Source organism: Ixodes scapularis, unplaced genomic scaffold (assembly GCF_016920785.2).
Source record: "Ixodes scapularis isolate PalLabHiFi unplaced genomic scaffold, ASM1692078v2 PGA_scaffold0__279_contigs__length_252992795, whole genome shotgun sequence".
Taxonomy (NCBI): Eukaryota; Metazoa; Arthropoda; class Arachnida; order Ixodida; family Ixodidae; genus Ixodes; species Ixodes scapularis.
Window position 1 is genome coordinate 90,831,309 of NW_024609835.1, and position 11,863 is coordinate 90,843,171.

The 11,863-nt window shown below is 48.8% G+C and overlaps 1 pseudogene; it reads left to right on the forward strand.

Moving 5' to 3' along the window:
• The first annotated feature begins 438 nt into the window (after positions 1-438).
• LOC120843715 lies at positions 439-3,296 on the forward strand (annotated as a pseudogene).
• Positions 3,297-11,863: the final 8,567 nt, after the last annotated feature.

Below are 11,863 nucleotides of genomic sequence, written 5' to 3' on the forward strand. Positions count from 1 at the left end.
GCTTATGTTATATCGCGATGTTCTGGAACGACCATCGAAATTTCAGCCTCGAACGGTCGTCGCGGCCAAAAGGCGTTTGATTCCGTCCCGCACGCGGCGGTGATCGAGAGCGCGGGCCTAGCGGGCGTAGGCGGGCGAGCGCTCAACTTCATCCGCGGCTTTCTTCGTGACAGGCGGTTTAAAGTCAAGATCGGAGACAAGACAGGTCCCGAAACTGCCAACCACGTCGGCGTCCCGCAGTGGGCGGTCTTGTCGCCGACTCTGTTTAACATGGTCATAGCACGACTGCCTCCGCGCCTGTCCAAGATCCCACAGCTAGGTTTCGCCCTATATGCGGACGACATTGCCCTCTGGTCAGTGGCCGGCTCCATGGGGGAGCAAGAACATATGCTTCAGCGAGGGCTCGACGAGGTCCAAAGATTTTTGGAGGAGGTAGGCATGACCGCCTCCCCAGAGAAAACGGAATTTGTCGTCGTTCTCTCCGGCCCGCAGCGAGAAGCTGAGAAGACCAGAAACTTCTACACTTTTAACCTGGCCAGGAAGCCCATCAAGCGGAGCTCGACGATCCGTGTATTGGGTCTCTTTATCGACCAAGACGGCAAAGCCGGCACGTGGATGGCCCGCGTGAAGAAGGAAGGTCGGCAGATCCTCATTCGCCGAGTGACCAGCAGAAGATGGGGAACCGGCGAGAAAGAAACTTGGCAGCTCGTCCAGTCTCTCTTCTCATCGAGAATCCTCTACGGTTACAACTACCATCACGTCACTACAAAACAACAGGAGGAGCTGGAAAAGTTAGACCGCGAAGCGATACGAATCGTGACGGGCCTCCCAAAGTACACCTGGACTGCGGACCTCTATGCCCACGGCGGGCTGAACAGGCTGGCCGACGTGGCCGAGCAACTCTTGTCTGCACAGAGAGCTCGGCTACTGAGCACACGTGCTGGGCAGAGGATTCTCGCAGAGCTGGGAGACCTCCCGCAACCGGCACCGCCGATCCCCCCGGTGCAAGAGCCGCCATGGGAACGACAAATCAATATCACAGACGATGCACCGCTCCCGAGTCACATGGGCCCCAATCATCCCGAGAGGAGATCCCGTTTCGCGGCAGCGCACGAGAAGCTTGTCAAAAACAGAGATGGAACGAAACACGGCTGCATCTACACCGACGTGGCCGCAGAACAGCCGTCACCGGAAGAACCCGGAAGCCCTCTCCGAACGTCAATAGCCTGGGTTGACACCACCACCCTCGAAGTGGATGCGTGCGCGCTGCCCCCGGGTGTGGGCGTGAAGGGGGCCGAACTTGAAGCCATTCTACGAGCAGCGATACACGCAGAGGAACGTCACTCCATCGGCACAAAAATGACTGACATCACTATCTACACGGACTCCAGGGAGGCATATTCGGAGTGCCGCAACGCAATCAAGAGTCAGAGCGAACGGGTGCGAAATATTAACGACGTCGCGAAACGCCAACTGCATGACAGGAACGTCACACTAGAAGTCGACTGGGTCCCGGCACCCGCGGGCATCCGGGCGAACGAATGGGCTCACAGCGAGGCACGAGCAGCACTGCGCAGATCAACCGTGTCGGACGCAACCAACAACACAAAAGAGCCCAGACACGCCCCAGCGCCAAGTGAAACTGGCCCGCCGGACGACTTACCAGACTCCGCGAAATTAGCGGCAATTGCCAAGAAGGAACATAAAGCCATCCTCCTCCGACTGAGACAAGACGCCGCCGCCGCGAACCGTCACAAGCGAGAGATCCCACTGATGCCTCCAGACCTGAACCGCAGGGCACCCCTTAGCAAAAAGAGGCCGTACTTCAAACGAAGTTGAAATGCATTTAGTACGAATATTCATTTTGTATTTATTCTGTATAATTTTGGCCGCATTCGAAATACGCGCGTATGGTATTCAAAATACATTATAAATATGAATCAAAAAATATTTTAGATATACCAAAAATATTATCCCTTCACGCTCAAGATGCCGTTAGAATTTGCGAATTATTCCAAAACTCCAACTTTGGCCTAAATCACGAAATATTGAGCCCGCGAAAAATAAATATTTTACAGTAGTTGTTCTGCCTTTTCTTTTTAGTAGTTGATTATTTAATATGGTAGTTAATGTCACAATATTAAAGTCATTATTCACATCACGTACAATGGTGAGTATACACGTTCAGTGAACTAACGTTGTGCTAACAAAACCACGCCAAACGTATCTGTTCACAGCACCTGCTGAAGCTTTCCAGCATCAGCAAATGTTGTGGTTGTAGTTCCCGAACCCCGTTTGTGATTGGTGTGCAAGGAGCTGATCAGGTGTGTTCTTGATAGAAAAAAGGAAACAATAACATAAACTGGGCTGATTTATCAGTGCGATGCTGCGCAATTCAGTTGACAAACTAATCAAATGTTGTATTTAGAAGCTTCAGTGTACTCCATATCTGCTTGAAGTGACCTTCTGAAAGGGGAGCTTTTCAATATTTTGGTAGTTTAAGTCAAATTACCAAAGTATTGCAGTCAAAAGGTACTTAGAGTATAACACAGCATTATTTACGATTTTCAGGTATTTTAAGAGTATTCTGCACGTATTTTTGATTGCTCCATTTTTTTAGGGTTGGAGTATATTTTGCATGAATTAAATAAATATTTCAAGAAATATATGTGTAAGGTATTTTGTGCCTATTAATTTAGTATTTACATATTTCAGAACGCATGAAGGGAACTTCAAAGGTAGTTGAAGTAAAGGTATTTTAAAATGATTTTTAGAAGTATATTTTAGTACTAAGTAAAGAAAAGAAGTTTATATTTTCGGTCTATTTTTCGTGTATTTACAATTCTCAACTGTATTTCAAATACACTCAAATTAGAATGTGGTATATTTCAAACATATTAGTTTTCGCTAAGGGACAGGTCACCATAACGCGGATTATCACCAACAGCGCGCCCTCACGCCGGCCCTCAGGCACAAGATGTTCGGCGATGATCCCAACAAAGGAAAGTGCCGTGCCTGCGCTGTGCCGGCGACCACCTCGATCGCACCTGGTCTGGGAGTGCCCAACCTATGGCGCAGCCCGGGAACGCATTCTGTCGGAGTTACCGGAAAAACACCGAACCACCAGCTACATCGACTGGATTCTACCCCAGGACACGTCGCTCGGGACTGTTCAACTCCTGTGGAAGCACCTCTGCCTCTTCGTCCACGCAGACGGACGAAGAGGCAGAGGTGCTTCCTTCGCGGGCCTGCTTGTACACGGCCCGCCAAGGAAGGAAATCCCTTGCCGCTGCTGATGCCGTATACGACAAGAGCAGCCTCGAAAAGGCCCCAAAAAGACGTTTACAAACAAACAAACAAATGAACGTGGAAGGCAGCAGGGTCGGCTACCTGCTAAACAACGCTCCTCGAAATATAAGAAAACAATAACTGACCATCTTTCGGCAGCGCCCGAGTCAACGAGTTATCAGAGCTCTGCGAGTTATGAGTCGCTTCCGCTCCCAGATGTCTGTCTTTGCGCGCGCGTGCATTCCACAAACCGTCGCAAGAACGACAAAAAAGCATGACAAGAAGTACATTACGATGAGGAGTTGTGCATGGCGGTTTCTTTCTTTGCCGCTCCATTTTCTTTTGCTTGGTGCTTGGTTTCGTGTTTCGCTCTCGTGCAACGCCATCGAAGCCCGACGCCTGCGCGTCCGTGAAAGGCGCCACGTTACCCCCCTTTTCCCCTTTGCTCTTTGCTTTGTCGCTTGTTTTTTGTATCGCATTTTTTTTTTTCTTTGCGTATAAGTCTGTTAGGTAGGGTGACCACCTTCCTGCTAGCGAAATGCGGGACACGCGCTGACCCCGGGGGTGTGTGTGTGTGTGGGGGGGGGGGGGGGGGGGGGGAGGGGGGCGCGCTAGGAGACGAACGGTATTATACTTAGACTGTGGCAACTGCAAAAATTACCTTAGTGCGCGCGGTCGAGCTGGGGGAAGTTTACCATGGATGCTTTTTAACCCCAGACTGGGGTAGAAGAAGGAAGCATATTTTTCCCTCCTTGTGCGCCAGTCTCAGGTTTTTTTACCTGAGACTGGGGCACAAGGAGGGAAAATAGAATCATAGAAAATATAAATATTCGAGCAAATTTATCAACAGACGCCACGAGATGCATGCTCTGCTAGCACATTTAACATATATACTGTCTTGTCTCAAAGCATATTATACAGCTGCAAATTGTATTGCGGCCATTAAGCTCAAATAATTTTCACTCCCAGTGATTCTAAGCTGAAAACATAAAATCAACTGCAGCAGAACTCAATGCATCAGAAGGAAACAAGAAACAGTGATTCTTTTATGGCGTCTTGTTTGCTGTTGATTCTTATTTTTACCAACATGTTCCATCAGAAATTTCGAGTCTTGTTGTTTTTGACCGTTGTGAGTTGCAGTCGTTTAATCTTAAATAACCGTGCTCACAAAAAAAAAAAAAAAAAAAATGATAGCAACGTTTTTGCATTGACACAGCACGACTTGAAAATAATTGCAATAATGTTTTCAACTTTTGGCGAGCAGTTTTTTTTTCTCCAATATATAGGCGGTATTCACTGAGACTGCAGGTTCGATTTTGCCAGGGAGCGCCACCGTCGATCCGCCATCTTCGAGGTCTCGGTTTGACTGGCTTGGGTACGCGGTCGTCCGTTGCTAGTGTGCGCTAATTTCATATCGTTGAAGAAACTTCGTTGAAGAGAAGAGAGAAGAAAAGTTGATCTCGGGGCGGGCTAGTTTCCTTGTTGCCGCCGAGTACCGTATGTAAAGGCTGAACTGCATGCAAGCAATTTAGCGAGCGACGGGACGATACGAGTGACGGCGACGAGACAAACGACGACGACCCGCCTCGTTGTCGCTCGGTCACTCGCCCGACGGGGCAAACCGCACGAACGCGACGGGAGCAAGCGACCAAGGCGATAACCTACGTTTTCTAGAAATCCAAAAACCGAGCGACGCGACGAACGACCGTAAGAAATCTCCGTCGCTCGTCGCCGACTCCCGTCGCTGTCGCCGTCGCTCGCTAAATCGCTTACACGCGGTTCATCCTTCACTGTCGCTCGTCGCGTAGCTTGGTTTTGGGATTTCTATAAAACTTAGCGTTCATCGCCTTGGTGTGTGTGAAAACTCTTATTGTGCCTGCAGCAGTAAACCTAACGGTTAATTGGACGCGGCCTCACGTCTTCGCCGGCGGCTTCAAGGGCCAAGGGTCAAGTCCAGCAGATCAAGGCCTATCAAGGAGCGCCGTGATCTTCTGGACGGCCCGGAGCTGGTGCTCATAGTCTTCCTTGCCGATGGCTTCTATGAGTACCGGTGGGAGGTCAGTCTCTCGGTTGGCTTCCTCCAGTATTTTCGTACAGACCCACTCGATGTGTGTCAGCGTCGCCCGGGCGTTTTTGCACAGCACACAGGTGTCCTCTTGGTATAAGTCTGGTAGTACGTGCTTGCCTATCACCGGGGTTAGCATGCTCCCCTTTTGTAGCTGCCTGAACGTGACCGCCTCCTTCCTTCTTAAGTTTGGATGAGGCGGCGGCAGCTCCTGTCTGTCTAACCTGTATATTCTTAGTAGTTCACCGTATTCTCGAGGTTCGTAGTACGGGGGTGGGCGGCTGGCTCGGTCAAGTAACACGCGAGCTATCGAGTCCGCCACCGCGTTTCCGGCTTCGTGCGCCGGGAACCACCTGATTGTTACCCTGGTCTGAGAGTCTCTTCTTAACGTCCTTTCTGCCTCTGAGCTCACGCGCCCTGACATAAAGTTTCTGATGGCCGTCATGGAGTCACTGAACACCGTTGTGACTGTGGGCGAAGAGGCCGCCAATGCTATGGTCACCTCCCCTGCCACTCGCACTTCTTGTGTCTTTATGCTTGCTGCCGTCACCAGCTTGCCGTCGTAGGCTTTCACGACCGCCGCCACGATGTGGTCGCCGTGTCTGGCCGCGTCGACGTGGACTGCGCCTTCGTCTTCTGCGTGGTCTTTGGTGAGGGCTTGTGCTCTTGCTTTCCTTCTCTCTGCGTCGTGTTGTGGATGCATGTGCCTTGGTATTGGTCTGACGTCCGGCTTGTTCATCTCCATGGGGGAGATCGTCTTGTCGTTAGGTCGTCTCCGGGTCTCGATGTTTAGTCTTCTTAGCGTCGCTCTTCCCGTTCTGGTCTTTTCGAGTCTCGCGACCTGCGCCGCTTGTTTGCCTGCGACTACCTCTTCGAGTCTGTTGTGTACTCCCAGTGACTCCATCTTTACGGTGCTTTTATTTGCGAACAGGCCTAGTACGTTCTTGTATGCCTTTTTTTAATTTATTTATATACCTTAAAGACCCCCGTAGGGGGTATTACATAAGGGGTGGCACACAATAAACATCAACAAAAGGGTACAAATGTCACAAAAGCAAATTATGCATATCAAATAAAACAAAAACGTTAAGAAAATTAGTATGCAAAAAAAAAAAGAAAACACCAAATGTACCTAGAACGCGATTGCACGCATTAATTCTTTAAATTCTAATGAGTCATGAGTAGTTACAATGTTCTGGGAGAGCCCGTTCCAATCACAGCCTCTACGTGAAAAAAATAAGTTCTGAAATGTGGTGGTTCTTGGCCTTTGGTCGCTGTATATCGAGATTGTGACCCGTGCGACGGTTGCGGTGTACAGAAAGAACGATTTATAATAATCGGAGGCACGGGCTGTAAAAAAAAAATAGTGAAAAAGAGATAACCTAGCTAAACGGCGGCGTTCAGAGAGGTGGGGGAGGTTGGCACGGGTTTGAAGCGATGTGACGCTAGTAAGAGAAGAATAATCTGAGTAAATAAAACGCAATGCTCGACGCTGAACTGATTCGATGTTATTGATGAGGTAGGCTTGGTGCGGATCCCAGATAGCAGATGCGTATTCTAGTTTAGGGCGGATAAGGGATGAGTAGGCAAGTTGTTTTATGTGAGGAGGGGCCAGTTTCAACTTGCGCCTCAAAAAACCTAGAGAGCGATTAGAAGAGGATATGGTGTGACTGATATGAGTAGCCCAGGAAAGATCGGATGTAAGATGAAGTCCGAGATACTTGGAGGATTTAGTTTTTTTCCAAAGGAACGCTGTTAAGAGAGTAGGAAAAGATAGAGGGTTTAGAGCGACGTGTAAAAGACACAAAAGACACATTCTTGCACTTATGGACGTTGAGACACATCTGCCATGTATTGCACAATGCTTGGATGCGGTTGAGGTCATCTTGGATGAGTAGGTAATCTGATGGGCTAGTCACTTGGCGATAGATCACACGGTCGTCAGCGAAAAGACGAACATGTGATGTTATTGATATAGGCATATCATTAATGTAAATTAAAAATAGAAGGGGCCGAGGACCGATCCTTGAGGAACACCGGAAATGACTGGAGCAAAAGAAGATGATGACTGGTTAGCGGTAACAAGTTGCTGTCTGTTAGTTAAAAAGTTAATGATCCAGTTCAGAATTGAGGAATCTAAATTGAGTTTAGAAAGCTTGTATATGAGTCGTCTATGAGGAACCTTATCAAATGCTTTGGAAAAGTCCAGGAAGATAGCATCAGTCTGAATGTTTGAATCAAGGTGAACATGTATGTCATGAGTAAACGATGCAAGTTCAGTTTCACTTGAAAAATCGTTTCGAAAGCCGTGCTGGGACGTGTTGATGAAACTGTTGTCTGTCAAAAATCGAATGATGTTAGTGTAGATGATATGCTCTATTAGTTTGCATGATACGCTTGTTAGGGAGATGGGTCGATAGTTAAATGGGGAGTATTTGTCACCATTTTTGAAAATTGGGACAATCTTTTCCACTTTCCAGTCATCAGGCAGAAGACTACTCGAAAGAGATTGCGAAAATATTTTAGCTAATATCACGCTCGCCAAGTCTTTCGTGCTTTTTTAGAAGTTTTACGTTTACGTTATCCATGCCTGCTGATGAAGAGATTTTAAGGTTGTCAATGAGTTTAGCAATGCCTGCTGGTTCAAACACAATACCAGACATGGGTGTAGGCATAGCGGGAAGATTTGAAAAAAAGGCTTCGCTATTTTCTTGCGTAAATATGGAACGAAAAGCATCATTCAGTAATTCGGCACATTCGTTATCCTGAACATATGTGTCATCGTTATTTTTAGTGTGATCGCAGTATCAGATTGAGGGTTAATAATTTTCCAGAACTTTTTAGGATCATTTTTCAGCATACACGCAAGATCGATGTTATAAAATGATTGTTTTTGCTTCTTAATTTCAACTCTGTACTGCCTATCGACGGAATAAACTTTGTCCCAGCTTAAGCTGCACCCAGTGGACTTAGCCGTTCGAAACCGTCTCTTCTTTTTTGAATTTAGGCGTTTTAAAGAACAGTTAAACCAAGGAGCACACGAGTTTTCACAAAAAGTGACAGTAGGAATGAACATGGCCGCAAGTTCTTGCATTTTTTTTTGTTTGAAAAGAAACCAATTATCAGAAACAGAGCGAACATCAAAGTCAACCAGAAAGGAAACTAAAAAGTTTCCTAGTTCAGCATTGATACTTTGGTAATCCCCTTCTCTCGTTGACTTTCCAGTTGTGGAAAGCTGCGACGTATGCCAATTCGAATAGTCAGGTGGATCCATTCTGTTCTTTTCGGCTCGATCACCAGCAGCTCCGATTTGCTCGGGAGCAGATCAGGCCCGTTCCTTCTAGTTTTTCCTCGATGGCACAAACCGCTGTCTGCAGCTCTTCTTGTGCTTGTTGTTCGTCGTTGCTCGTCGAACACACCGTAATGCCATCCGCATATAACGTGTGTTTTACTTCTTGAGTTCCGATTCTTTTGGCGATCTTCGTCATGAAGAGATTGAAGAGCAGTGGGGAGATGACGGAGCCTTGCGGCGTTCCTACCTTCCCCAGTTCTCGCTCTTCCGAGATCCAGTTCTCCGACGTGGAGCTTTGCCGTGCGTCCCGTGAGGAAGTCTCTGATGCAGTTGTAGCTTCTGAGTCCGAGCCCCAGCTCGTTGACTTTCTTGAGGATTGCCGAGTGCTTCACTTTGTCAAACGCACCTTGTAGGTCGAGCCCTAGCAGGGCTCTTCCCTTGCTTTTGGCGTCCACCACTTCCCATTTGATTAGTGCCATCGCGTCTTGCGTGCAGAGTCTTTCGCGAACTCCAAACATGGTGTCCGAGAAGAGACCATTATCTTCCAGATATTGCTGCCATCTGGTCATGAGGACGTGTTCGAGTACCTTGCCCACGCACGAGGTTAGCGAGATCGATCTGAGGTACTCGACACCCGGGGGCTTTCCTGGCTTTGGGAGTAGTATCATCTTTGCCGTTTTCCACTGTTTCGGGAGTTTGCCTTCCCTCCAACATTTGTTGTAGTATTCCGTGAGGGCTTCGATCGTGTCGTCGCCCAAGTTTCTGAGGGTCTTGTTTGATACCTTGTACGGCCCTGCAGCTGATTTGCTGTTCACCTTCTGGAGAGCTGCCTTTACTTCTCACACTTAGAGATCTCTGTCTAGCTTTCCGTTTGACTGTCCGTCGTAGTCTGGGTGTCGTTTCTTCTCCTTGACAGGGAGGTACTTGTCTAGTAGCTGTTTCTTGGTTTCTCGTTCACCTAGCTCGCGTAGTGCCGTTTGGATTATGCCCGCGAGTCTGTTGTGCTGGAATCCCTTGGTTTTCGACTCGTCTAGCAGGTGTCGGAGCAGGCGCCACGTTGCTTCGCTGTGCATCTGCCCGTCGGCCGCTTTGCACGTGTCTTTTCACTGCTGTGCCGATAGTTTCTTGCAGTGTTCGTGGATTGCTCTGTTGATATCCGCAATTTTTTTCCTCAGTCTTCTGTATAGTCGTTGTTTCTTCCATCGGGTGAGGATGGATTGCTTGGCTTCGACGAAATGCGCCAGCCTGCTGTCCATCTTGCCTTCGGTGTCTTCGGTCGTTTCTATTTCTTGAGATGCGTTCGTGGTCGCCCTTCGCAGGTCTCGCGTCCATTCTTCGATGTCCTCGATCTTTCCCGAGGGCGCCAATTGTCTGAACGCGTCCCAGTTGGTGTAGTTGAATTTCCTGAGTGGTCTGGTCTTGCCTTTTAGCGGGATGATAATTTCCACTATGCAGTGGTCGCTCCCCAGGTTTTCTTTCGTATTTGTCCAGCTGGTCTCTTGCTCGTTGGTGAAGACCAGGTCGGGTGTGGTGTCCCTGTCCCTCGACTTCCTTCCCACGAGGGTTGGATATCTAGGGCCTGTGATTAGTTGTAGGTCGGCTTCGGTCGTGTCCTGTATTAGGGTTCGGCCTTTGCACGAGGTGGTGTAATGCCCCAGGCCCGTGTGCGGTGCATTGAAGTCTCCCGCGATGATGAGCGTGTTGTCCCCAGCACTCCTAAAGCTCTCGTGGAAGAGGTGCTTGAATCTTTGTCTGCTTTGCTTGGGGTTGCTGTAGACGTTGGTTAAGAAGACGCTCTCCTTCCCCGCTATGATTTCAATGGCTTGCTTTTCGAATTTTGGGTCCCCTTTGCAATCGTGTTCTAGCGAATTGATGCCCTTTCGGACGAATGTGCATATCCCTTTTTGTTTCTTTCCCAATTGTTTCGCGTGGGCTCTGTATCCCGAGAGTTTTGGGTCTTGGCTTATTGTTTCTTGCAGCAGTATTGCGTCCGGTTTGTGGTTTTGATTCCTGACGTGCTGCAGCAGTGTTGCTTTGTTGTATTTGAGGCCTCGGCAGTTCCATATCCCCACTTTTAATGTTGTTGCCATTGCTGCGTAGGTATGAGGTTGGCTATGATGTCCAATCGTTCCGTGACCGCGACAATGAGTGTATTGAAGCGGGTTTCCATGTTTCGGCAACCTTCTTCAATCTCGTCTATGCGCTCCAGGAGGACTCTCTCCAATCTGTCTTGGTGTTCTTCCAGTCGGCGGATGCCACTCGTTTCTGTGCTCCTTCTCTTTGCCTGAGGTTGCTCCGGAGTTTCAGTCGGTTCCTCTATATCCGCTGCTTGGTTCTTGTTAACCATCTTCTGCATCATTTCTTTCATCGCTGCTATATCGGCTGCCATGCGTCGTATCGTTTCTTCTTGCTCAGCGATCTTGTTGCCTGTTGTCGGTTCGCTTCTTTAAGCGCCTTCATTTCTTTGTTGTCCCACTCAGCCACCTGTGCCCAAGTTACTTTGGCACCTGCGCTTCTGCTTCTCAAGCGTGATAACTCACGTGATGGTGATCTAGAGCGCGAGGCGCGCAACTGTGGGAAGTTTTCCATTGTCTTCGGGGGAATCTCCTTTCCCGCCTTTTCTTGTTGTCCCACCTTTTCTTGGCTTCCCGCCGAAAGTGTTGTCTTGCGTTCCTACTGCTTTAACCTGATGATGTACGGCGTCTTGAACTTGTTTTTGCATTCCTTGTCTCCTGTGACATAGGGACCGCCGCAGAGCTTGCATTTCGGCGTGCATTGGTGCCCTTGGCTATCCGCTGTACCGCAGCCAATGCAAATTTTAGCTTCCGGCGTGGGGCAGACGTCCGCCCGGTAACCCAACTTCCCGCACTTTCGACGGACGTCGAAGTGTTTGCGGTAGAGGTTGCACCGCAGCACTCCGCCTCCATAGTAGACGTAATTGGGTAACTTCGGTCCCTCGAACGCCACGATGATAATCGTTGACAAGCCGATTCTTTGCGCTGCTCGCGCCGTTGGGTTCCTCATGTTCAAAACATTCTCAGTGATCGTGGATGTCGAGTATTCAAGCGGGATCCCTTTCGCAACGCTTTTGACCGTGCCGTTTGGCGCGGCCGCGTATGCGCTCACCACGTAAGTCTTGTCACCTATCTTGATCCCTTTCGCGTTTGCGTATTTTCTCGCCCGGAGCTCGTCTGGCGTGCTGATCAACATGATGTCTT